The 27997-nt window shown below is 40.0% G+C and overlaps 1 long non-coding RNA gene across 1 annotated transcript; it reads right to left on the bottom strand.

The window, feature by feature from the left end:
• Window positions 1-1704: 1704 nt before the first annotated feature.
• LOC109616726 lies at window positions 1705-26064 on the bottom strand. The gene is made up of 3 exons (XR_002197966.2): window positions 25433-26064; window positions 2446-2567; window positions 1705-2347 (listed from the first exon to the last, which is right to left on the bottom strand). It is a non-coding gene; the product is annotated as an uncharacterized LOC109616726 (long non-coding RNA).
• Window positions 26065-27997: the final 1933 nt, after the last annotated feature.

The following is a 27997-nucleotide window of genomic DNA, read 5'->3' as shown; positions in this document are numbered from 1 at the left end:
TTCTGCTTTCAACAACGGCATGCCGCTTATGTTTGAACAGGGGGTGAAGCTTGCACGTCCACTGTTCCGGCACGCCCACCACCTCGGATGGATACAATTCACTTTCTATGGATAGCGTCAAGGCGTCGTTGACGTTTGTTCAAAGCTTCTCAGGAAGTTGGCACAGCCGTATGAGCGGTTGCAGCACATCAAGAACGGTCAAGAAGTTGTGCCACGGTCAATATTATGCAAATTAATCCGGCTAACGCGAGGTGTTTATCCAATGGAAGTAGGCCCAATCCCAATGTCCCGCATAAACCCTAAGCCCTGAACCCTCACAGACTTAACTGATGTCACCTGGTAAGTGATTTAGTGCAAGAGGCTGCAAGGGCTCTAAATGCTGTAATGGGACAGCACTTTGCAACATTATTATGTTACCACGACGACTCAGAAACATGTTGCACACTACTGTGGGTTTGGGACTTTTTATTTGACGTTGTTTTCCTTCTTCATGGCCAATGCACTTAATTGACTGACTGCCTGATTTATATGTCTTGCGGGCCCTTGCCCTACAGAGTGGATAAGAGGTAATTGTCAATAATAATCTATATTTGTCAATCAATGTACTGTTTTTGGTCAAAACCACATTGTTAAGCAAAAGCTAAAATAAATAGTTGAATAAACCAGGTGTGTAATAAGGTGCATTCCTCTGATTCCATGTGTTCTATGTGCCATCTCAAATTTTTGTTAATGTAGGCCTAGTGTAGTTCACCATTCTTATTTCTTTTATGAGGTGGGTATGCAGCAACAATCCCTGTGAAATATTGGTTCCAGGTGAAACGTTCTGCTACCAAATGGAGGAAAAGCTAGTTATAGCATTCGCAGTGTTTCGCCTTTTATACTGTTTGGTCCGGAAATAATTGGACACTGACAACATTTTCATACTTTTGGCCCTGTATGCCACCACAATGGATTTGAAATGAAACAACTGAGATGCAATTGAAGTGCAGACTTTCAGCTTTAATTCAAGGAGTTGAACAAAAATATATTATGAAATGTTTAGGAATTGTAACCATTTTCCTACACAGTCTCCTTAATTCAGGGGCTCAAATGTGATTGGACAAATTAACACAATCATAAATGTTTATTTTTAATACTTTGTTGAGAATTATTTGCAGACAATGACCACTTGTCATTTTAAGAGTACAAGTTGTAATAATTAATAAATGCATGTGGGCTGTGTCCAGAGTCTATATAACCTAATCCAGGTCAGAAGCATGACCAGATGGACAAGGACAGGGACATCCAAGGTGGAATAGTCAGTACAGTGGCATCTGGAATCATCAGGTATTGTCTTGATCTGAAACAAGCTGGACAGGGTCAGCAATGAGTCTTTCGAGCCTGGTACTCGGGAGGGGTAGGCCAAAACCTCATGTCCTCCTAAGTTTAGACGGAGCAGGAGACAAGGAAAATGTAGAGAGTGTATTCCTGATTTACAAGGAATTTACAGTGGAGAAGGAGAACTGACCCTACTCCCCCTGGCACAATAATATACCCCCCCCCCCCCCCCCCCCCAGCGCATGCCATCACTTATATTGTATTCATATTTCAGTATTATTTATTATTTTCTAATATTCAAAGGTATAAAAGGTTTGTGAGAAGAGATAAATCTAATAAATTCCTTCAAATTAATATTTTTGTAGATGCTTTATAAGTAACATTGTAACAGAAGTTAACGATACAAATAGTTACAGACCCTGTTTGAAACACATGAAAGCATCAGAGTAGAATAATTGCAGTGCAGTAGCATTATCATTAGCAGTATCATTTATTCCATCAACGCACATCTCAAAATATCAGAGTGAGAAAAACAACTTCCCCTTTTCAATTTGTTTTCTGGCCAAAAGAATATATCATGCCATACTCTTATTTTTTTGCCAGGCAGCCTAACAAACGGGCTGCATATTGGATGCCATTTCATTCTGATCATTTTCCCTGTGAGATATTTCAGACACTTAACAGTTGTCTGATGCACAGTGGACCATGAATGCTAGAACAATTTCTTGGACAATATGAAGAAAACATCATGACTTGTCATGTTTACGCCACAAAAAAGTCAATATTCATAACAGTTAAAATTTGGCTCTCCTCTTTCCTCTTTCACAATTTAAAACAAAAAGTGCACAAGCGTGTGCATGAAAATCAAATGGCAGTCCAAATGAGGTTTTCTGCAAAAAGGCATGTTGTAGTGTCAACTCAAATTTTATCTGTTGGATCAGTGGCTTTGGGGTAGAGGCTGGCTTAGAACATCTGCTCAGAGACTTGATATGGACCCTCAATGCAGTGGATCAACTGTTGTGAATGGCTCCTATAGACCAAGAAAGAAAACATTTACTTTCATTTGAATTGCATACGGTGTTGTACAAGTAAAGGTGTATCACATCAGTAATATCAACACTTACTGACCAATATCCTCTTCAGAAACGTCCATGAAAAAGTCCTTATACCCTGCCAGGTTGTAGGAATGGCAAGAATGACCGAATGTAAGGTAGCATATGTCACACTGTCAACCTCCGGTCCACAGCACCCTGCACAGACAGAATCTTAAGTTACAAATACAAATGTATTATATATGACCCTTCACATACTCTCTTCATTCCAACATCATAATCTGACAATCTGGAGAGACCATGCCGGTTTTCCAATAAGTTTTTACCTGATACACTCACCAGCCATTATATTAGGTAGTCACTGGAAGAATCATGATCCAAGTGACTAATCTTGGTAGATTTTTCTCTTCTCACAAACCTTTTATACCTTTGAATATTAGAAAATAATAAATAATACTGAAATATGAATACCATATAAGTGATGGCATGCGCTGGGGGGGGGGGGGTGGGGGGAGCAGAGAGAGGGTGACGGGACTGTGGGAAGATGGTTGTACATAGATCGGCTGAAGGCACCTACAAATGGGTCGCGGTGGCCATGAAGCTCTCATAGATGATCAATTGGAGTAGGGCGGCAAAACGCATGCAGTTTATACTGGTTTGACTGGCTAGCTTCGCACATGCACAACTAGTTATTAATTGAATGGCAATCGTCATATATAAATAATAAATCATTATTACAATAAATAAATAATAATTTACAGGACCATACAACATCCATTAAGTAAATTTTAGACGACATACCAAACCAAGCTTCGCCAGAGCATTGTTGCTACTATGGAAACTAATGCAAAGTCAGCCGTGATGGCTATTCTGTGTACACCCCCTTGTGGGTGTACTCCCCCAGATAGGGGCCACAGTGTCACTGAACCCCCAAATCTTGGTATGATCTTGGTATGATTGTTAGTGCCAGAAGTGGTGGTTCCAGCATCTCAGAAATAACTGACCTCCTGGAATCTCCATACAGTCTTTAGAGTATACAGACAGGCCATTTGTAAAGAAAACATGAGTGAGCAGGCAAAACACTCGTCTTTTATTTCTTATGGGATTCACATTCAACTGTAGGTCATTACAGAATGGCACAATCATAAAACAAAGAATAGCAACAAAGAAAAAAATTACCTGACTCTGTTCAGAAATCTTCATACCCTTAGTTCTTAATACTGTGTATCAACCCATTTAGCATCAATGACAGTGTGCAGTCATTTGTAATAGTTGTCTATTAGGCCCCAAATTCTTGCAGGTGGTATAGCTGCCCATTTGTCTTGGCAAAATGCCTCCAGGTCATGCAAAGTCTTTGGTCGTCTTGCATGAACCACACGTTTGAGATCTCCCCAGAGTGGCTCGATGATATTAAGGTCAGGATACTGTGATGGCCATTCCAGAACCTTCATATTTTTCTGCTGTAACCACTGGAGGGTCAACTTGGCCTTGTGCTTAGGGTCATTGTTGTGCTGGAAAGTCCAAGAGCATCTCAGCTTTTGTGCAGAAGAATGCAAATGGTCTGCCGGTATTTTCTGATAACATGAGGCATTTATCTTGCCATACATTTTCACAAGATTCCCCGTGCCTTTAGAGCTCACACCACCCCAAAACATCAGTGAGCCACCACCATGCTTCACAATGGGGATGGTATTCTTTTCACTATAGGCCTTGTTGACCACTCTCCGAACATAGCGCTTATGACTGTGACCATAAAGCTACATTTTGGTCTCGTCACTCCTAATTACAGTGTGTCAATGTGTTGTCAGGCATATTGTAACCCGTCTTTTTTGTGGCATTGGTGCAGTAAAGGCTTTTTTCTGGCAACTCAACCATGCAGCACATTTTTGTTCAAGCTCTTTGAAACAACCACACCGTCTTTTTCCAGAGCAGCCTGAGGTTACCTGTGGGTTTTTCTTTGCATTCCAAACAATTCTTCTAGCTGTTTTGGAGAAAGAAATCTTTCTTGGTCTACCTGACCTTGGCTTGGTATCAAGAGATCCCTGAATTTTCCACTTACTAAGTGATTGAACAGTACTGACTGGCATTTGCAAGGCTTTTGATAACTTTTGATATCCTTTTCCATCTTTATAAAGTTCCATTACCTTGTTACGCAGATCTAGCCTGCTCAGTGCATCCAAGTGAGAGCTAACAAACTCATTGACTATTTATACACAGACACTAATTTCAATTTAAAAAGCCACAGGTGTGGGAAATTCACCTTTAATTGCCATTTTCACCTGTGTGTGTCACCTTGTGTGTCTGTAACAAGGCCAAACATTCAAGGGTATGTAAACTTTTGATCAGGACCATTTGTGTGATTTCTGTTATTATGATTTATAAAGGAACTATGTGATAATAAATGGCTTCATATGATCACTATCCTTAAATATTTTTAGGGGTCAACTTTCTAATTTATTCTCAAAACTGTTATTAATTCACACAATTTTTTATATGAATTTCCTCAGATCAACTGTTGAGTAGACATTTGAGGCATAATGGCATTACAGTAAATCTATAAAATGTTACCTACACTGCTCAAAAAAATTAAGGGAACACAATCATCACAGGATAACTCAGAGACAATTAAACTTCAGAGATATCAATCTGTAGTGTAATGACAAATGTCTCTTGAGGAAGAGTGGAAGTGTTTTCGACACAGAGGCATGTCTGGCCCCACCAAGTCTCCAACACACCCTTGTTGATGTTTATCAGGTGTCCTGCATAATATTAGCTTTTCCTGGAGAAGTGTGAAACTCTGAGCAAACTAAATGCGTGATATTGTGAACATTTATCTGTAGTGTTTGGATTTCCCCTGTTCCGCATAAAGGGATGAATAGTCTGGTTTGCTTCATTGTACTGTACAGGTTATGGATCAAACTTCACAAGAACATTGTAGAAATGATTGTCCTTGTTTCATGTCTGACAACAAACTGGCGGCAATGCCCAGTCCATTTGATAATTTTGCATTGATTAAGATGGACAGTTCATGTCCTTTGTGTTCTTTGTTTGCCAAGGTAAAGTAATGCTAATTACTATTTGGGGGAGTGTTTTAGATGTCTGATTTTAGGATAAATAGCAATTTCTCCAAAACATTATTTGAGTTTGTCAATGTTTAAAGAGACCTCCCTATGCATTGAGTGGTAGTCATATTTAGCAGTTTGTCATTGTTAAAGAGACCTCCCAACATGGTGTGTTGTAGTCATATTTAGGAGTTTGTCATCATTATATTTATTTATCACTAAGGTTACGTTCCCTTGCACTCATTTCCCTAGCTGTCCCCCGGTAACCTTCTAAGTGGTAAACCTTTCAAATCACTCTCTCACCCCTCCCTATAAATCTGTCCAGTTAGGAAGCATAAGCGATTGTGAATCAATGTCACCTGTTTTGATGCAAATGAAAGTGACAACAGGTGTCCTGGAGAGGCAACAGCAAGACAACCCCCAAAAGGGAATGGTTTTACAGGTAGTGGCCAAGTCTCAATAGTGTAAAAGTGCTCTTTGCTCATTCCAGAGTTCCTGTAGGAACCTGAATCTACAATTGAAAGTTCCTCCAAGTACACTTGAAGTATCTGAAGACTAACAATGGTCTTGAGGCAACTCTCACTTAATTCTAAGCGTATGCTAAGTGTACTGCTCATTCCTGTTGGACAGTTTAGTTGACATTTTCCACTTGTAAAGGACAAGAAACACTTTGGCCACATTACTCTAGCTCCTTACGCACAGACAATAATTATATTTCCTGTGCGATCAGCCTCAACACTTCCCTAGAAAATAGCCTCCTCACGTCTCTAGCAACCACTGTTCAACTGCGCTTTCACCCAGACGAGATCAAGTAATTTGCGTAAATATTTGCCAAATAAAGAAATATAACGGATGAGATTGGGGTTAGTTCCTGTCGTTACTGAGGACTGTATAAAAGCCAACAGCTAAGCCAGCTCTGTAGCTCCATTGTTCTAGCCTGCCTAATCATATTCACTAACTGCTGGGCCCTGCCAGGCCACGGTTCTGTGAAACTAAAGTCAGTCATGGCAATCAGTAATATGTAATCTGATTGCATTAATGCTGACTGCAGGGTACGGTCTCTTATTCCAGCTTCCTGTGACAACCTAAAAACTAAGGCTGTGTAATAATCCGATTGAGTTACAGTAATAAGCATATTCCAAATCAAGACCTCTTCGCTTCCTGTCATCCCTAATATACCGCATTACATTCATGAGCCCTAATAAAACATCCTGTATTTCCCATGAACACTAATGTATTTGTAAATAATTACTATCACAAGCCTCCTGGGCAGTATAATTTGTTTTTTTATTGAACCCTTATTTTGCCATTCAAATTGACTTATAGAAATAATTCTGATTTAAAGAAATGACCTGGGAATTGCTACATGCAAGAGAGAAGATGAATAGCAGGGATTGTTTCAATGTTAGACATAACACTAGGGTTGAACACCCCTCCTCATACAATAAGTGCCATGTGATCTATACAGATCTCAGCGATTTAGGACACTGTTTAAAGTCTTGTTCAAAAGATAGCACCCTACACAGGGCAATGTCCCCAACCACTGCCCAGGTGCACTGAATTGTTTTCTCGCAGGTTATCTTGCCTCCTACTGACCCTCTAACACCACTTCCGGCCCCATGGGATCTCATTCATGGAAAGACCCTGTGTATAAATGATGCAAGCCAAAAGTATGATCCAGGGTGTGGTATGGTGTGGGTGTGGAAATCATAGGAAACTGGGAGAGAGGGAGAGAGGGAGAGAGAAAAGAGGACAGAAAATGCTGTTGTTTGGATGACCCAACTGGTATGTTTCAAGGGATGTTTTCTCTTAAAAGAGCAACATTGGGGTTATTTGTTTCAAATAGGTCCTCCTTTTTTGGACATATCAAATGGAACCACAAAAATACTAAGAAATAATGGAAAAATATAACAGAAATAGAATAAACATTGGGATCCTCACATACCTCCCAAATCCCCTCTGGAAGACTGTAGGCGTATCCATTGTCTTGAGTCATAGTGATATTAAATATTACAATGGTAGTATTTCCATAAAATATAGCCATTCTATTTTCAGTCAAGACAGCAAATCAATTCATATGTCAATAGTGGCTATCTGTTATAAATGTTTCAACCTCTGTGGTAAGAAATCATGTTTTACAATCAGCTACTTGTTTCAAATAGTAGCAAAACCCACACTAACCATAAGGCTAAGTGTTTTTGAAAGAACAAAAATGGAGCCTGGGTTTGATTGAGCATTGGGTCAATGAAAAACCCGTAAAATAGATTTTGGGTATGAAATTTGCATGCATTTGGCAGAGAAACGTTTTAGACTAAGTTACTTTAGTCTAAGCTAACATGTCTACAACTATGTTAGCTTAATAAAACAATCCAAGCAAGTGTTAGCTAGCTAGATGAGTTCTATAGCTAGCTTTGCTTATTACATTGCTTTGTTAGTAAAATGCTAATAGCGACAGTTAAAATAGTAAGACAGCAAAAGCACTATAGCATTTCCGAAAGATGTGTTGACTAACTGTTAAAACCTACTGTATAGCCTGATGATAGGCATGGTAGCTATGTCATGGTTCATTTTAGGAATAGAAAAGAGTTAGTAGGAGTGAAAATGTTTTAAAAATAAAACAGTTTTCTGTTCTATTTTATTGTCATCACATGTAAAGTTTGAACACTGTCTCTTTGTAGATTCTATTTGTTCCTAAAAGCCTATATCCCAATGTTGTAATTGTTGGTCTTTTGTAACAATATTTAAATAATGTCATACATTTTGAATGTCATACATGGAATTTTGATGTACAGTGTACAATCTTAACTTGATGAAACCTTTACTCTTACAGGTTAAACCCTTTACTTTTTAGAGTAAATGTGGGAGAGATTAGAGAGTAAGCATTTAGAGAGTAAAAACATTTGCCCACACACTGAAAATAATGTCTGATTCATTTTTACAGGGCAAAAAAAATATATTGTGATGGACATTAGTGTTTATAAAATGATTTACGCATTTGCTTGGTTTTAATCTCTTTGCCAATGATATCTATCGTCTGCTACTGTTTGTTTGTCCGAATGTGCTCCAATTTAATACAATCCCCATTAGATCCTAGATGCCTCTTTGCAAATCCTCTAGTTTATTTCTATTGCTGCAGGCCCATTGTTGTGTTCCTTAAAACACACATAGAGGACATCTTGTGATGGATAGCTTGTGTTATCTCCCCATTAGTACAACAGCCCATTATGAATGTGTCGGTGTTAGCAGTAACACGATAAAGACCCTTAAATCTAGCAGCCACTGAGTAGGAGTTCAGTCTCTGCCTGCATGTTTCTCTCCAATCGCTTTCAAATGAGCTGTTCAGCAGGATACCTGTTCTCATAATAGGGTTATCAACATATGAAAATATGGATGTGCAACCATCCAATTTATTGCCACCGGATAAAAACAAACATGTGGCGTTGATGAATGATTGTCAGCTGGTGTGTGTGTATTAGCAGGAGGCATGGGAAACATTGTAAATACTATCCAATGCACCAGTGAACACATTATTTTTGACATTAATAAGCAAATCAATTTCTTTGGAAAGCACAATGAACCAACAAGACAACCGGGGGGGGGGGGGGGGGGGTGATAGGAATGGAGCATGTTTAGGTGTCAGTTTGTGTTCGCAAGCACTTGTGTCCCTATGTCTGAGAGAGGGACCCAGTTTGTGTCATGTTTGCATTTGAGTTTCTGTGTCTTAGATGGTTTCTACAAATCAGCCCAGTAGTCGTACCGATGTTTTCCTGCACACTTTGTTCTTCACACTGATCTTGTCCCTGGCTGAACATAATTATAGTCTGTGAAAGCGCCGTCGATGCAGGAAGGACAACACACAACCATGCCTCATTTCCACACTTCACAGGATGTCATCACAGTGCAGAGAGAGACAGAATATCTGCTAGGAGAAAATGTTAATTATTCATCCTCGTCCAGGATGTCCATCAAACTCGGACTAATGAATCAAACCCCTGCGAGTGAACTTCACACACAAGCACACACTCTTTCCCCACCCTTCCGAATATGATGTAAATGCATTACAGTACGCTGCACACACTGTATGAAGACTTAGCCTCTGCCAGGACAGGAAAACATGGTATTCCAATCATGGAAAAATGGCTACTCACTACAAGAAGAATCAGACAAACAACATAAGTGAAAACAATGGATGAATAGAAATAGAACAATAAAGATCTCTCTTGTACACACACACACACCCCATTAACAGTCACTCACGTATGCATTTACATATGGTACCCATTCATTAGGCTGGATGGCTTGTGAAGATTAAATGGCGACTGATACCCACCCTCCTTGACAATAGATCTGAGAGAGATCCCTGTGAAAATAACAGCGTTGAAGGCACCTAATATCTTAGAAAGTGTAGTTATGGTAATGACATGGGATAATGTAAAATTCATGAAGTGTACCTAGCAGACGAAGATACTTAAGACATTGTGTGGCAGGTGCACGAGTGAAGGAGAAATTATGTTTCAGAAGTGGCGCTTGAAGACGTCATTAAGGCAAACCCTAATTGTTTTGTCGACAGTTAAGTGCATCTAAATGACTTTATGTTGGTGAAACGCGCTCAGGGGTTGGAAGGGATCTTACCTTCCTCTTTCAGCTATCTGGCAGACACGCTTGTTGGAATGAAATCATGTTTTCTTCCTAATTACTCCAACGATTGCACTTACTAATTCACAATCAGACGGAACAACAAAAACACCAACAACCAAGACGTTGGGATTGCTTATAAGATTTCGAACCAACTGTTGCCAAAAGGAGCCCAGGCATGTCAGTCATCACCGGTCTGCAAACCAGGTCCTCTCTGTCACATCAAAGCAATGCACCATCAGATGATGCCGGCATTGACAGTTATGGGTTCGGACTGTGTTCCGTGTGCGCGTCTGCATTCATGTGTGTTCCTAAACTCAGATCTCGAAGGAGTCATCATCTCAAACCGCATTTCCTCGTCAGTAGGAGAGCCGGGTCCATTGGAGCTGGCGTAGACACTCCGCAATCACGCGGCTAACCAGTGCTGTCAGACAACCAGGATGGTTTTGATTCTCCATGCTATCCATGCTCACTTCTGATTAACCTGGACTAGAGCACAACGCACGGCAATCTATTGTGATGAGAAGGGCTGTAGGCTCTCACATCTGGCAAATGGTTTTTCTGTGAATCCCTCGTTAGCGAAGGCGGCTGAGAAAAGTTGTGACATCACTGTCGGGAACCGAGGAGCAAGTTCTGAGGAAAAATTGCTTTGTTTATTCTAGGCTGGAGTTACTGGTTTAAGAATGCCGGTGATTAGTGGTCTAAATGTCATGTGTGGTTAGGACGAGGTTAACTTGGTCCACTTTAGCATTGCCAAGTAGTGACCATCTTGTAGTACTGCTGCACTTAAATAGAGAGGATACATGTTCTGTGACAAGATAAATTGGGCTGTGTTTGCTGAATGAGGAAGTGTGAAAATGTGTGCACTGGCTACTGTTGCTCTGGATAAGAGTCTTCTCAATAAGATAAACCTGAACTCATAAGAGCAGTTTGCAATGGATAATTGGTGGTGTGAAAAGCTGACTGCCTGTTTGTCTGATTGTCTCATCGAACACATTCTCAAAAATTGCCCAATAACCTCAAACCCCCTTCTACACCCCACCTACTCTTTGGTTTTCACACCCAGTTGTTGACCTGAGGAGGTCCATCTGTGCTAGGTTCCCACACCTGCTCACCATTTCAGGCCATCGTTCTCTCTCTGAGAACACAATGACAGACGGTGCTTCAAAGATCTCAGCTCTCTCCATATTTCTCTCTCTGTCAATCTGTCTTACTTTCTCCCACCCTCCCCTGTCTGTTAAGGAGAGAAGGGGGTGTTGCAGAGGATACAGCGGGCCAATTTGGATGATTAGTCCTGAAATACAAGCTGAAATGGGCTTCACTTCGTTCCTTTAAAGTGACCCATGCCTGGCGGTGTATTGTAAAATTACGCGCCTCATGTTTGTGTTGTGTCAGATGTGGTGACTGGCAGAAACTGTTAGTAATTGTCTAAGTGCTCCGGAGTGTCAAAGCTGTCCGTCATTCATCCCTCTCCCAGTCTCTCTGGCTTTCTTCGGCTTCTCATAATATTTTCACTGAACTGCAGAGGACAAACTACTTTCAGTGATGGAGTTGTCACTTCGGTGCTTTAGCCTGGGAAAATATTCTACATCAGGAAGAACACATGGTCTACTGAAATATGTTCCTGGGATTTGTTTGTTCTTTCTTTTGTTTCTTGATACCTTTGCAAATGCAAGACAGAATGAGCTTTCTTGTCATAGCTCACTGAAGTTGAGGATAACCTTATCTTGCCACTTAAGAAAATTAATTTGAAAGAAAATCTACTAGAAAAGAACGGACACACAGCTCTTATGTATACTCTTGTCTCCCAACACAAGAATAGATCTTGAACTGAAACTTCAATGTCCAGGGACCAAAATTAAAAGCAACCAAAACCAACCCTAAAGTCACTGTGCAGAGTTCCAAATCTCCTTTCTGTTTATCTATTAAAATCAGTAGACTAATACTGTTTACTTATCTATAATGTTGTGAGATGCACTGGACTGTTTAACATTTCCTGACACCATGCAGTTTTCAAGAAAATGTAATTTTATAGGACTGACTGGTGTGATATTAATTCACTCCAAAATACATACATTTCTCCCACAGTTCCCCCACAGTTATCCAAGTAGACAAAACAAGTCATTTAACTACAACCCATTTTACAATAGCTATAGTGTGGTCAAGTCAATAACATATCTACAAAAATGATAGTATTCTAAGTATCATGTTTGCTGCACTTCATAAAACCGAAGTTCCAAAAAAAACATCAACAGTGGTTAGGGCTAGATTATAAACATATTTGATGTTATGATTGAATTAGGCTTAGAGTTAAGTTAGACCTAGTTAAAGTTCAGTAATTGATTTGCACTCCTTAGTAAGTTAGATTCAATGGTCAGAATCAATTTACAGTTCTGAACCCGTTGAGGGGGCTTGTTTTATGCCTCCCAGGACAGTTTTAGTGCTGGCTGTAGGCCGGGCTGCCATAGAGTAACAGAGTGAGGTATTAATGGCTCCCTGTATCCAAATAGACTTTCTCTGGCTTCCTCAGGGGAGGAGAAAAATCATTCGTTATTTTAATGGGTGTCAAATATGTTTTCCAAATCTACTAAAAGGTTATCGTTGTTACAAGCCGACAAGTGCTTATATCTGAATCAATGTTAACTTTGTTACCTGGGAAATGTACTGCTTTCCCCTCCGACCGCCGTGCACCAACTTAATCGTTGTGTTTTTACAAAGCGCCAGCGCAGGCTTGATTTATTTTGCATGGTGACTGAATGCTCTTTGATAGAGAAGGAGCGAAAACATTTAAGGGGCATGACCAACACATAAATAACCCTTTATTTCTAGTTAAGATGTCAAACACACCAGGGTATAGGCATTGTTAGTGTAAGAGCTGAAGCAAAGGTGGTAGGTGCTGTGCTAAAATGACACGAATCTGTGGGCACTTTTCAGAGGATTTGGTCATATTCAGGTTCACTGCAGTACACTAGGTCTGCTCTAGAAGTATATTTAATATTTATTTCTCATGTAAATTGCATATCAAAATGTAACTGCCTTCTCAACACATTTATGAAAAAATCATATCCAAATGACAAATAGATTCATCAAAGGTGAACAACTGTATCTACTGAAATATTGAGACTCACTTCTTTTGAGTCTAGGCAGATACACCAGAACAAAACATATTTTTGCTTTTATTGACAGTAGAAATCAGAAGGGGACAGGTGAAGCGGATACACAAAAGTAAAGGATGGCGACTGGTACTGAACCCTGGTCCCAGCAGGGAGCAGGAGCCGGGAGTATTACCGCAGCTCTACAACTGTCACTAGATCATTATGATCAAAATTGGACATACAACTTTTATGACGTAAACTGTGTGAAAAGACTCTACTTATTGTGGTGTGAACGTGCCTAGTCCTGAATCAGCGTCGGACCAAGGACCCCAAGGGGAAAAAGCTGGCAGGTTCTGGAACATTCCAGTGGCAATAAGGAGGGCCTGCGCCTTCCCTTCCCAGCTGCCTCCCATCAGAACCTTGTCATGGCAGGTAAAGTTGCTCTCAAAGTTATTCACCCTCTTTGGACTTTTCCAAATTTTATTCTGTTAAAATATTAAATCAAAATGGATTTCCGTTTTTTCAAATGTAAAAAAGAGTATCAGAAAGTATTCACCCCCTTAATGGAGTCACCTGTGTGCAATGTCACCTGTTTCTGGGAGGTCCCATGGTTAGTAAAATTCATAACAACTACATAATGGAGACAAAGGAACTTTCAAAGTCATCCCAGAACAAAGTCCTTCACCAGTTCGGGGGAGGGTATAAGGACATTTCCAAGGCACTGAATATCTCCGGAGCACATTAAAGTTCATTATTAAAAAACTAATTGACACAATTGTCAATATGACTAGAATAGGCCTTCCTCAACAACTAAGTATCTAGGCAAGTCAGGGTGCTAGACAGGAAGGCAGCTAAGAGGCCTATAACAACTCTAATATTGTCAATATGCTATAGGTATGTATAACAGATACAAAACACTAAATAACAGTTACTGACATTATGAATTCTAGAGCAATGCATCAATTTGGTATAGAATCATAACAGAGTTTGATTATCATGTCAAGGTATGCTTGATCTTTTACTGTCATTTTCATTTGATATCTCTAATATAATATTACATTGAGATATATGTCCATATAAGCAGGCAGTTGTACAGTAACAGACTAACCAGACAGGGAATTTGCCTTTGTCATCAGCATTGTTTCCAGTGCAATACTTTTCTGGAGATATCACAATGAGAGAGACAGGGAAGGAGAGATGAGAGGAAGAGAAGCGAGAGAGGGAAAAAACAAAGAAGTATATATGAGAAAGAAAGAGAGAGATAAAGGGGGAGTCTAGCCGTCATTATTTGTCTGGGGCAAGTTAGGTTTATTTAATAAAGTGTCTGTATTAAGATGGATACTTCAAACGGTCTTTTGTCCCTACAATCACAGCAGTGGGAAGCAGAACTCCCACATTTCTCACACAATTTATTATTAATAAGTGCATCAGTGTAAGGGAGCTATCCTAGGGACCCAAACACATGCCGGTCAGATCATTCATCAAACGTAAACAAATATCACAATACACAGGATACAGGCACTCCAATAATGGATAATTGATGAGCGAGTTTGTGGGTATACCACAACATTATTCTACAGTTTACCACTAATGATAAACTGTTGAGGGAAACCCTTTTGCGAGCTACAGTATGCAATTAGGGGGATGAATCATCAATTCCCAATATGACTCATTGTTCCTTAGGGCAGTTTGCTCATAATAAGGATGTGAGTAAGCATTAAATGCCTCCACTCAATGCACATATCACCTCACACCACTTTCGGTAAATCAGTACAAAGACAGGAATAGATGATGATGCTTTTCTCAACAGTGTATCAGCTTTCCATAACCTGTGTAGTTGACGACCCCAATCATTTCCCTTGCTGACATGATGAAGAATACGATTGAAAAACAATGGACTTTACACAGCAAATACTTTTCCCTGCCAAGGGGCCAACTAGGGGGATGCGTGGTCCCAATTGGGATGGGGAAGCTCCTACACACTGACAGATGGGACTTATTGGCTGACTGTTATAGGAGGTGGATTCAACCCCCAGCCTGCAACCTGTGCTCCTGTATTGGGTTTCTAGCAGCCAATACCAGCATTTCCTCCACAATGGGCTGTACCATGTTGCGGCTGAGAAGGAGGGGAAGGGGTTTTGGGTTGAAACATCTGGCTTGTGTCTTGAGCATGTCCTGTGTAATCATGTAGCCCGTGTCGTATTTAGACCGGGGGGTGCTAATGTCATTCTTATTGCATTAACACTAACAAATGGCCATAAAACACTGGTAATCCTGTATCAGAAAACAATAACTGAATTTCCATTAGAACACATCAGATCAGTGTGAGTCTGGTAAGACATCTGTCTTACTTGAAAAGTTTAGGTTGATGATGGTGAAATCAGACTGGTATACTATGACAACTTTGATGCTAGCCAGCATTAGTAATGCATCATATTCCAGCTCTTCCTCATACACAATGGTCAGTATTGCTTGACTGCCTTTTCCAAAATAAATCTCAAAAAATTTGGTTCAAGTTTTATAATTTCACTGTGAATCAAAAAAGTGGTGCCAGTGTGCTTTAGCACCATACAGAAACCGTGCAATGTGCTGGCAGGCGAGAGAGGAAGAAGCAAAAGTAAGATGGATAGCTACTAAAAATGTATCCAAAATAAGTGTTTCTGCTTGGAAAACTCCCCTTGTTCGGGTGGAGACATGAGCATCTTATAATTACATAATAGCATGAATGTTTTGCAATGCAATATATTGGAATGCACTATAATTACTCTGAGCGGTACACAAGCAGAGAGTGATTGCTGTCTTTCTTCTATAGTTAGGTAGTTGTCTAGATGGTATTTAAAAATAATGTTTATTCCAGGTGTTGTGTTAGATGTCACAACACTACCTTTTAGGTTTCTCACAGCAGTGTTGTGTGACAAAATGTGTCTAATTTATCCAGAGTAGCCCAGTTCGATGACCAAACATTTTTGTTGGCCCGATTGTAGCTCACCTTTTGACTCCAGAAGAAATTAGCAGCCAAGAAACTGATTATTGAAAATCAAACTTTTTTTAAGGACTGATCTGTCAGTTTCTCTACTTAATTCCCTATTGTTTCCACTTGATTGGCAGACTGAAATAAACTCTACAGGTCAACTTTTTTATTGGCACTCAGTACACATCATACGCATCACATTTTAGCAGAATCAGAAGGGAGTCCCGAAAGGGTCAGACAGCCAAGGGGGACAAGTCTTATAGACCTGAGGTGAATTTTGCAATGTTAACATTTCATTTAATGGATGAATAGCAGTTAATGCTATAGTCTGGGATCATGGAATCTGGGGATGAGTCGTATCCATTATTCAAACATTGATTTCGTTTCTGGATAATATCATGTATACATGACTCATTAACATAGCATCAGTTACCTAATCAATATGGAATAAGCAATCCCTTTCAGTCCTGTAAGTTGCGAGGTGGGGCTTCCATGAATCAGACTTGTTTGTCCAGCACATCCCACAGATGCTCGATTGGATTGAGCTCTGGGAAATTTGGAGGCCAGGTCAACACCTTGAACTTGTTGTGTTACTCAAACCATTCCTGAACCATTTATGCTTTGTGGCAGGGCACATTATCCTGCTGAAAGAGGCCAATGCCATCAGGGTATACCATTGCTATAAAATGGTGCTCATGGTCTGCAACAATGCTTACATAAGTGGTATGTCTCAAAGTAACATCCATATGAATGGCAGGACCCAAGACTTCCCAGCAGAACATTGCTAAGACCAACACTTAGCTGCCTACAACCATCAGTAGCTACGGGAAGCCTAAAATGAAACTGTTCACTGTAGTGACGGCCAAATGAGGCTTCATTAGCGTTATTTTAGTAGCAAGATATTATGCTGGCAGCACTCAGATTTTCATTATCATAATAAAAGCCATAATTGAAATGTATAAGGCCATATAGTTATCAATCTAGTATGTAAAAAAACAAGACAAGAAGAACATTGGAATGGACATTAAACATAAAATTACAGACTAGATTGACAAACTAGATTGTTAACTATATCGCCTTATATAGTTCAATGATGACTTTTATTTTGAAAAAGAAAAATCGGAGTTAGCACTGCTAGCATAATATCCTGCTGCTAGAAGAACGGCCATCACTAGTTTACTGTTATATTGCGACTATCGAATTATGGCTTAGGATATCTTCAGGTTAGACAAACACTTCGCTGGCTATGCAATTCTCTCGTCTTTTCACTTGAAGTAAAATCAGTTATTGTCACCTATATTGATACAGTAGTTATTGTATCAATGTCATTCACGAATGGCTAATAAGCTGTTAAAAAGATCAGTGGCAAAAGCCATACAGTTAATAGATGCTATTTGTGGTGGTGGTAAAATTAATAAGAAATGTTACAAAGTTTAACACAATGCATAATGGAGTCTAGTGACATATTACTGGCTAATAAGCTTTTAAACAGCCAGTGGCGAAAGTCATGCAGTTCATAGATACTATTTGTGATGGAGGTAAACTTAATAAGAAAGGTACTCAGTTAAACACAATGGTTAATGGTGTCTAACGAAATATTCAAACTTGACAATATTATATAATGTATTAATGCATGACAATATTATATAATGTCAATATGCTATACTGACACACTGTAAGAGATCTGCTCTCTGGCTTAGTGGAAAGACACAGCCTTTCACATGGTCGACCAGGGTACGAATCTCGAGAGGACAGCCACGATCAACACTTTCTATTGCAGGCCGGCTGAACTAGGCTTGCCTGGTTTCTTGTTCAGCAATTTGAGCTACAGTACCTCATCTGTTGGATCGGATCACACAGGCCAGCCATCACTCCCCACATGCATCAATGAGGCTTGGCTGCCCATGACTGAAGCAAAATAATTTTTTGGAGCTGAATTAACATAAACGTTGATAATGACAACTGTAAAAGAATACCATAAAAGGATATTTATGTTTCTTGCATGTTAGACCTACTTATCTATTAACCTGTCACCGGTTCACCGCTTATCCTTCCTTGGACCACTTTTGATAGGTACTGACCACTGCAGACCGGGAACACCCCACAAGGGCTGCAGTTTTGGAGTTGCTCTGACCAAGTCGTCTAGCAATCACAATTTGGCCCTTGTCAAAGTCGGTCAGATCCTTATGCATTCCCATTTTCCCTGCTTCAAACACATCAACTTTGAGGACAGAATGTTAACTTGCTGCCTAATATATCCCTCCCACTGACAGGTGCCATAATAACGAGGTTATCAGTGTTATTCACTTCACCTGTTAGTCATAATGTTATGGCTGATCAGTGTAAATTACAATAAAACACAGACGTGGTAAAGATGTCAATGGAATGCATGCTGAGGGGGATAGAAAACATATGTTGTCATGTGAATTGAATAATTGTGTAATCCATTTATTTGTTGTAACAGGTCCACAATTTCGTTATTTAAATCTAATTGTTATATATTTGGAATTTTTTCATTTCATTTTGAAATGTTCCTTTTCAGGTTGTGATTGCTAATGGCTACACTCCATTTGTAAAAGCTGGTAAAATAGATAAAGGACAGTTTTAGCTGTAATTAAGTCGATTGTTGATGATGACATGAACACATTTGGGTTGACATCCATCCATGCATGCATCATGCATTTTATTGAACGCAACATAGTATGAAATACACATACAAATATTAGCCTAAATATACAAGTATTTTGCTTGGGATCAATGAGAAGATTCACAATTCTGTCTTTGCATCTGAGTTTCCCTCCATGCCACATCCAAAAGCTGTATACTAAAAAACTACTGCCATGATGTAGCTCGTCATTTCAACTTCTCACGGTGTATATAGTGAAATGAGGCTTAGGCTTTCATTGTTATGGCAATAATAGGTGATTTTTTGTCAAGCCTCATCTTAGCAGAATCAGATGGTGACAGCAGTCCCAACAGGGTCAGACAGCCAGGGGAGAATCTTCTATTAAGTCTTCTATTAAGCTGAGGTGAATTTTGTAATATAAAGCCAGTCTGTTGTTAGTCTTTTCTAATAATCAGATAGCAATTGATTTTAAAGGACAATAACTGCAAAAATGCCTTTATATAATGAAGGTATCTTTTCAACATTCACCACAAATCAGTATAGAAGTGTTTTTACTTCACTGTCCTTGTCAGGTAACGCACAGTGAAGTATAAATGCAGCTAAGTTTGTGCTCCTATTCTCTCAGCCAGTGTCATTGGTACTAACACCTTGGTGCTATATTTAGCAATGCTAGCTAAGTAGCTAAACTGATAGCTAAACCTTCACTAACTTTCCAAATGTTTAGACCGCAAGACTATTTCAACCAAGGCAAAGTGTGATGTATACAAGTAACTCAATTAAAAAATACAGAAATATTTTTATGGAATTAAGGAGTGAATGGAGGTCAAAGGGAATATTGGATAATACACTGAACAACATTATAAACGCAACACTTTTGTTTTTGCCTTCATTTATCATGAGCTGAACTCAAAGATCTAAGACTTTCTCTATGTACACAAAATGCCTATTTCTCTCAAATATTGTTCACAAATCTGTCAAATCTGTGTTAGTGAGCACTTCTCTTTTGCCGAGATAATCCATCCACCTCACAGGTGTGGCATATCAAGATGCTGTTTAGACAGCATGATTATTGCACAGGTGTGCTTTAGGATGGCCACAATAAAAGGCCACACGGTTTCACTGTATTGGGGGGGTCCAGGGGGGTCCGGAATCCAGTCAGTATCTGGTGTGACCACCATTTGCCTCACGCAGTGCAACACATCTCCTTCGCATAGTGTTGATCAGGTTGTTGATTGTGGCCTGTGGAATGTTGGTCCACTCCTTGTTGTCCAGTGAGTATGCTGGCCATGCAAGAACTGGGATGTTTTCAGCTTCCAGGAATTGTGTACAGATCCTTGCAACATGGGGCCGTGCATTATCATGCTGCAACATGAGGTGATGGTCGTGGATGAATGGCACAAGAATGGGCCTCAGGATCTCATCACGGTATCTCAGTGCATTCAAAATGCCATCAATAAAATGCACCTGTGTTCGTTGTCCATAACAAACGCCTGCCCATGCCATAACCCCACCGCCACCATGAGCCACTCGATCCACAACGTTGACATCAGCAAACCGCTCTCCCACACGACGCCATGGTGGGTGCCATCGAATGTGAGCATTTGCCCACTCAAGTCGGTTACGACGACGAACTGCAGTCAGGTCGAGACCCAGATGAGGATGACGAGCATGCAGATGAGCTTACCTGAGACGGTTTCTGACAGTTTGTGCAGAAATTATTTGGTAATGCAAACCCATTGTTGCAGCAGCTGTCCGGGTGGCTGGTTTCAGACGATCTTGGAGGTGAAGATGCTGGATGTTGAGGTCCTGGGCTGGTGTGGTTACACGTGGTCTGAGGTTGTGAGTCCGGTTGGATGTACTGCCAAATTCTTTGAAACGACTTTGGAGATTATGGCTTACGGTAGAGAAATGAACATTCAATTCACGGGCAACAGCTCTGGTGGATATTCCTGCAGGCAGCATGCCAATTGCACGCTCCCTCAATACTTGCGACATCTGTGGGATTGTCCTGTGTGAAGGAACTGCACATTTTAGAATGGCCTTTTATTGTGGCCAGCCTAAGGCACACCTGTGCAATAATCATGCTGTCTAATCAGCATCTTGATATGCCACACCTGTGAGGTGGATGGATTATCTCGGCAAAGGAGAAGTGCTCACTAACACAGATTGACAGATTTGTGAACAATATTTGAGAGAAATAGGTATTTTGTGTACATAGAGAAAGTCTTAGGTCTTTGAGTTCAGCTCATGATAAATGGAGGCAAAAACAAAAGTGTTGCATTTATAATTTTGTTCAGTGTATTTGCTATGTTGTAGGGTGAACAGCACAATATTCAGTGATGTGCTGAGTATACAGGATGGCATCATTGGCATAAATGTGGAAGAGGGAATAACCAGCAGCAAGTGCAACACCTTTAATATACACAGAAAATAGGGTTTGCCCAAGATTCAAACCTTGTGAAACACCCATACATAAAGCTAATTGTTTATATACCAGGCGCTCAGATTTTACACATTATACACAGAGCAAACAATTTCAAAACAGGCTAGACAGTCCTCTGGCAACCTTAGGATGCTGGGTCTTTTGAAAAGATGCAATGTTTTAAAACAAAGTTATTACAGGGGTGTTAGTTAAATCAATTAAAAAAATTGCACCACACAGCTTTTTGTCGAAGCAGAAAAGATGTGGGTTTAGGACATTTAGAGATGTAACCATAGCCAGCTCTGAAGCGTGACTGAAACCACAGAGAAAACACTGTGGGACTTCAGATTATGGCATCACTGTTTGTTGAACAGGCAAAACATTTAGACAGACAGGGCAGAATTGACATATGAGTTCTGCCTCAGTGGAACTCACATGCCAGTGAGTTCTGCCTCAGTGGAGGCACAACTGCAGACAGTAAGAGGAGGCTGGGCAGATACAAATGCGTGGTCAGCCCAAATAAAATGACTGAAGGAATATATGTTTCTCCATTGATTTTACATTTTAGGATCAGAACCACTGGCTGCAAATTGATGAGCAGGTTTTTGCTGTGGACTACCTCAGACATGTCATTGCTAAACTGGACTGTAACAGATTTTGGTGGGAAATGCCTGTCAAAATTTTTAACTGGACTTCCAGTTGTGAGTATTGGTGTGGGCAGTTGTTAAAATAGCTGCCTCAACACACATTTCTTGTTTTTAACTTTTGTGTACCAGTAACACGGGGACAACACAGTAACAATGGGAGTGAGGACAGATATCTTGCTCTCTCCTACAATTGTCTGCTCAGTTCTTTGTCTTAGAGGCCTTTTATGCATCGCTGATGAGGCTGCATTCATTTCAGGTGTGCCTAATCAGAGTTATTATGGAGGGTTTGGCACAATGCTGATTCAGGACAAGGCGCTATCATTACCCGCATATTGACAATAATGATACCTAAGAGTTTTTTTTGGTTCAGACACACGGTTGTATCAGTTGGGGGCCTGAAAAACATGCTAGAGATTTAGGGTGTGTAACTGAAATTGCACAGAATTTGGAGGACTGAGCATAATAATCTAGCATAATTGCCTAGTTACAGTAATGTCATAATTTGTTAGTCTGGATAATGTTAGCTGAAATTCAGTGAACTCAGAACTTTAGAGTCCACTGAATCTTAGCTAGCAAGCGAACGTTATACTGCATCTAAAATTGCCAGCTACTGGTGTACCGGAGACCACCGCAGCCTCTGCAAGCACGTTTAACAAAGCCTGGGGGCCAGCGCACCTGATGGCTCAAACCATGTCATACCCGGAATGTTTTCATAAACTGAACTAGGATTGTATGAATGAGTAAAGCAACACACGGCAAGCTTGCGGCCTTGCTTGCGTTCTAGTTTCTGCTTCAAATAGTCTCTTTTATACAGCTCGTATCATTCAGATCTACAGTTTAAATGTCTTGTGCGATGATAGAAAAGATCCTTTTAACCTATCTAAAATGGTGATTGATTATAGATACCTTTTGGTTACTAGTCAGATGCTCTAACAGCTAAGTTACTGTATTAAAGTGTGTCTATTGACAAAATAGGGAAACATAGATTATCTTATTTAAAAGTGGCAGAATGCCTGGGCCAAACTGATTGGAAAGGTAAAGACGTTACAGTGTCACTAATAAGGGATTTTCAACCACTGAAGATTTATTTTGGAGTCACATTCAAGAAAATGAAGGCATGTAGGCACTGATGTAATGTGCTGACGCCAGGCCTGGGTGTAAGATGTCCTAACGTTTGGGGTAGAAATGTCCTTGTTTTCCATGAAAACACATTAAATGAGTTTGAATTGGAAAATATATAGTCACTGAGAAGGTTAGAAATATATTTTTTTAATTTAAATAATAATTGTGTCCTTCAAAAACATAGCTTTCATCAAACAATCCTCCATTTTCAGCGATTACAGCTTTGCACACCTTTGGCTTTCTAGTTGTAAATGTTTTGAGGTAATCTGAAGATAATTCACCCCATGCTTCCTGAATCACATCCCACAAGTTAGATTGGCTTGATGGGCTCTTCTTATGTATCATATGGTCAAGCTGCTCCCACAACAGCTCAATAGGGTTGAGATCCATTGACTGTGCTGGCCAATCTATTATAGACCGAATACCAGCTGATTGTTTCTTCCCTAAATAGTTCTTACATAGTTTGGAGCTGTGCTTTGGGTCACTGTTCTGTTGTAGGAGGAAATTGGTTCCAATAAAACACTGTATGGCATGATGTTGCAAAATGGAATAATAGCCTTCCTTCTTCAAGATCCCTTTTACCCTGTACAATTCTCCCACTTTACCACCACCAAAGCACCCTCAGACCCTCACATTGCCTCCACCATGCTTGACAAAGGGCGTCAAGCACTCTTCCAGCATCATTTCATTTGGCCTGTCTCACAAATGTTATTCTTTGTGATCCAAACACCTCAAACTTGTCTGTCCATAACACTTTTCCAATTTTCCTCTGTCCAGTGTCTATGTTGTCTGCATAGAAGGCCAGCATCCCGGAGTTGCCGTTGAAACTGGTGTTTTGCAGGTACTATTTAATGAAGCTGCCAGTTGAGGACCAGTGAGGCGTCAGTTTCTCAAATTAGACACTAATGTATTTGTCATCTTGTTCATTTGTGAACTGCAGCCTCCCACACCTCTTTCTATTCGGGTTAAAGGCAGTTTGCACTGTTCTGTGAAAGGAGTAGTACACAGCGTTGTACCAGATCTTCAGTTTCTTTGCAATTTCTCACATGGAATAGCTTTCATTTCTCAGAATAAGAATAGACAGTTTCAGAAAATTTTATTTGTTTCTGGCAATTTTGAGCCTGCAATCTAACCCACAATTGGTGATGCGCCAGATATTCAACTAGTCTAAAGAAGGCCTGTTTTATTTCTTAACTCAGCAACAGTTTTCAGCTCTGATAACACAATTGCAAAAGGGTTTGTAATGATCAATTAGCCTTTTAGAATTATAAACTTGGATTAGCAAACACAATGTGCCATTGGAACACAGGACTGATTGTTGCTGATAATTAGCCTCTGTATGCCTATTCCATATTTCCAGGTACAATAGACATTTACAACATTAAGAATGTCTACACTGTATTTCTGATCAATATGATGTTATTTTAATGGACTTTCTTTTAATGAACCAAAAATCTTTCAAAAACAAGGACATTTCTAAGTGACCCCAATCTTTCAAATAGTAGTGCATGTACCGATATGTGCCACATATCATCAAATACTAGTAATTTTCAACTTGAAATTGCTAAATTTCCCAAAATGGGAGATTTAAAAAGGTTGTAATTCAAAAAATTCTCAGATTTAATCTAAATAGAAGCACTTATCTTCTGAGCAACATACAATAAACACGTTAAACAACAACCACAGTATATGAGCAAACAATTACTTTCTTGAAAAGTAGGATGAAGCCTTGTTTTAAGCTAAGAAAGAGAGATATGTGGGTTTATTTAAACATGATGTAGTGGTTTTAATGAGAATGTGGAGATATGTTTTTTCTTTACTAGTTTAGACACAGTATCCATTGGCAGGTTTGTAACACTAGTAAACTTAAAAACCATGTATACTTACATAGTTAAACAGTACACCTATATAGTATAGAAACTTTTTTTTTACATACATTGGCATCTTGGTGATCCTCTTCAACTTTTTTAAATCTCATCTAATGTAAGTAAATGAGATCATTGGGATCCTTCATCAGAGTCCATGAGACTACAGTAATGTCCTGAATTGCCCATAATTTTGCTCTCATGAAAATATTAATACATCCGCATCTGTTTGGTGTTGCCTTTCAAACCGCACTTAGCCGCTAAACCACAGCCTTGCAAGACATTCACTGCTGTTGATTTGTATTTTTTTAAAGAAGGAAAGAGAAAAAAAGTGTAATAAAAGTCTGCTGCTGTAAAAGCGTTTTGCCAACAATAACATTAGCGTTTGACACACAGCGTGTGAAAAAAACTCGGCATCATATCACAGTAAAGAAAGTCGACCTTTGAAGAGTGTGTGAACTCATCATATTAAAGCTTCAAAGTGTACTTTTAGGATCCCACCAAAGAAATAACCTCTGACACCTAAACAAACAAACACAAGACAAATTTAAATAGCACGAGTTGGAAAAGTGTCTGAAAGGAAGGTAAGTTTAAGTTATTTTGTGTGTGTGTGCGTACCTGCGTGCGTGTGACAGAAGGGAGCATGGACACATCAATTATTCTCAGGCTGATTAAAGCGTGATGGCTGGTGTCCAATCTGCTTTCCAGGGGAGCGCTGTGACAGCCGGCAGCTTTCTCTACCTGCCGCCTCCTCCCCATGTTAGGTGATTTACGTCTGACGCCCTCCGTTTATGCACTGCTGTATTTTCATTTCTACCCCGCTGAGTGCCAGGTTCAGAACTCCTGAAGAAATATTATGCTTTGCTGACAAAATACAGTGACAGGCATCTCGCAGCCTTAACAGTGCGGCAGGGTTGACGAGCAGTTAGAGGAGAGAGAGAGACGAGACAGGGGTTGAAGTCGTCTGTTAGCGGGCGGCCCAGCGATCAGCCCATTTGATCTAAACCAGCCCTGATTGGGCGGAATGATGTTTATAGCTGAGTAAAAGAATCAACTTTCAATTGAAAGTAGGGGTGGGGGTAGAGGTCTGTAAAACAGACGGTAACATTTATTAAACAACTTTTACAGGGATCTCTTGGTGGTGAAACATGTGGCGCACTATTGAAATGTTTGTATCGATGGCAGGCGGCGGGCAGGTGTGCCGGCTACAGGCAACTCAACGCTGGGAAGTTTTTCATTAACCTCAAGTTCAAACCCCACCAGTGCTACTCAAGTCTTAGTGAGAAAGCAACAATTTTATGTAAACTGATACAAATAAATAAATGCTATTGTTAAAGAATTGCCATGCTTCGTCTTTATGTCTTGGCTTTTTTACAGCCTACTCTGAGCCATAATGAGATGTTATATAGCATCCCGAGGCGTTCTCATTTGCCATATTATTCATTCAAAGCTTTCACAACAGCTCTGTCTCTCTGATGTCATCCTCATGCATATGGAAGGTGTTCGTGTGCACAGATATCTCTATTCCAGCGTTGCTTTGAGGGGAAGGCCGACCCCTTGCTAAATGAAATGAATGATCACAAGCCTAATGAGGCAAAGGAGTGAGTCGAGCGGTTTGGGGCAAACACGCGGATGGACAACGCTGTTCTCTGTAATTAGCCTTTAGCTAACATGCTTGTTGTTATTTCAAATTTAGTCAGGGAAACAGAAGTTAATTTGAAATCTGACGCTACAAAAGCAGCATGCCCACCCTGCCTACCCCCACTCCTGACTCTCTGCATCTGAGTCTCCAACTATAAATAAAGACTGTCATTCTAACCTAATCAAATTATGAGAATTTTTTTGGTTCACCTGTCAGTTGTCGAGTGTTCACTCTTACTCACTCTCTCTCTCTCTCTCTCGATTTTGATGCCAGTGTATCCCCCGAGGTCTTCTCATCTCTCCTCAGGAGCTGCCGGCTTGCTTCCCTTCATGGCAGACCCAGACGTATTAAGCATAAATGCCATTCACATGATTTCAATAAACTCAGAAAGACAAGAACCAGGCTTTCAGCACATTAGCTGCTGAGGACACAAAGCAGACACAGAGCCTCTCAAGGGATAAAAAAGAGAGGGAGAGAGAATGAAAGAAAGAAAAGAGGGAGCACAGCTAATAAGTATGACAATAATAATAGACCAGTCTGGAAGTGTTTGACAAAAATATGTCCACCAGCCCCAAAGTCCCAATATATGATGATGTCATCAGTAATGACTAGGACAGCAAAGGATATATTATTGGAAACGTCCAATGAAAATCTAACTTTTATAAGTTCGTTTTCGATTATTTCATACCCAAATATGGGTGTTGATTTGTAGTTCATATTCACGACATTATTATTTTTGTCAAACATTAGTGAAGCTTAAAAAGATGATACAAAAACACCATCTCTACATGAAAACTGTGAAAGAGGGTAATGTCATCCTTCTGAGGAGTTTGAAATGGATAATCCGCAGTCAGAAGTTTAAGCTGGTCAGTCAACAACACACAGTATCAGTCAAAAGTTTCACTTAAATGGGTAAGTGTGTAGAAACATTTGACTGGTGCTGTGAAGATTTTTTCATGACGGGCATATGCCTATACCATTCCTATGTGAAAAAGTTGCTTTTTAATGAACTGTAATTAAAAAAAAACATATTTTTAAAGAAATTATAGGTCATTCATCATAGAAATACAGAAACACTGGGCAGGTACCTCAACCAGAAATCAACCAGAATTTTGGTATGTTCTAAGAATTATATGTAATCCATCATAAGACATCCAGTGGCCCTTTTGTGCACTTAAGATAATTACAAGGGTCTAGCTACGTCTGCCCCTATGTTTGGCCTTACAACATATAAAATATGCATGCCTCACATTACGATTCTTTCTGTAATTGTCAGGTCCTGGCTATGCCCCTAGCCTCTGCGCTGGACTGGGGGCCATAGTTGGGATGTGGCAGAGGAGAGGCCTCTAGCCATCTCTGCCTGTTGGTTTTCTTTATCCCCAATTAGAGAACTCTGTGCCTATGTCCTACCTCCACAACCATGGCAGTAATGAAAAGTGCTATAGAAGTAAAATTTCTTCTTCTTCTTCTTCTTCTTCCGCTTCATCCGGGGCCGGGTCGCGGGGGCAGCAGTCTAAGCAAGGATGCCCAGACCTCCCTCT

Source organism: Esox lucius, chromosome 16, assembly GCF_011004845.1.
Source record: "Esox lucius isolate fEsoLuc1 chromosome 16, fEsoLuc1.pri, whole genome shotgun sequence".
Classification (NCBI taxonomy): Eukaryota; Metazoa; Chordata; class Actinopteri; order Esociformes; family Esocidae; genus Esox; species Esox lucius.
Note: the sequence above shows the minus strand (reverse complement) of the source record. Positions and strands in the feature narration are given on the sequence as shown.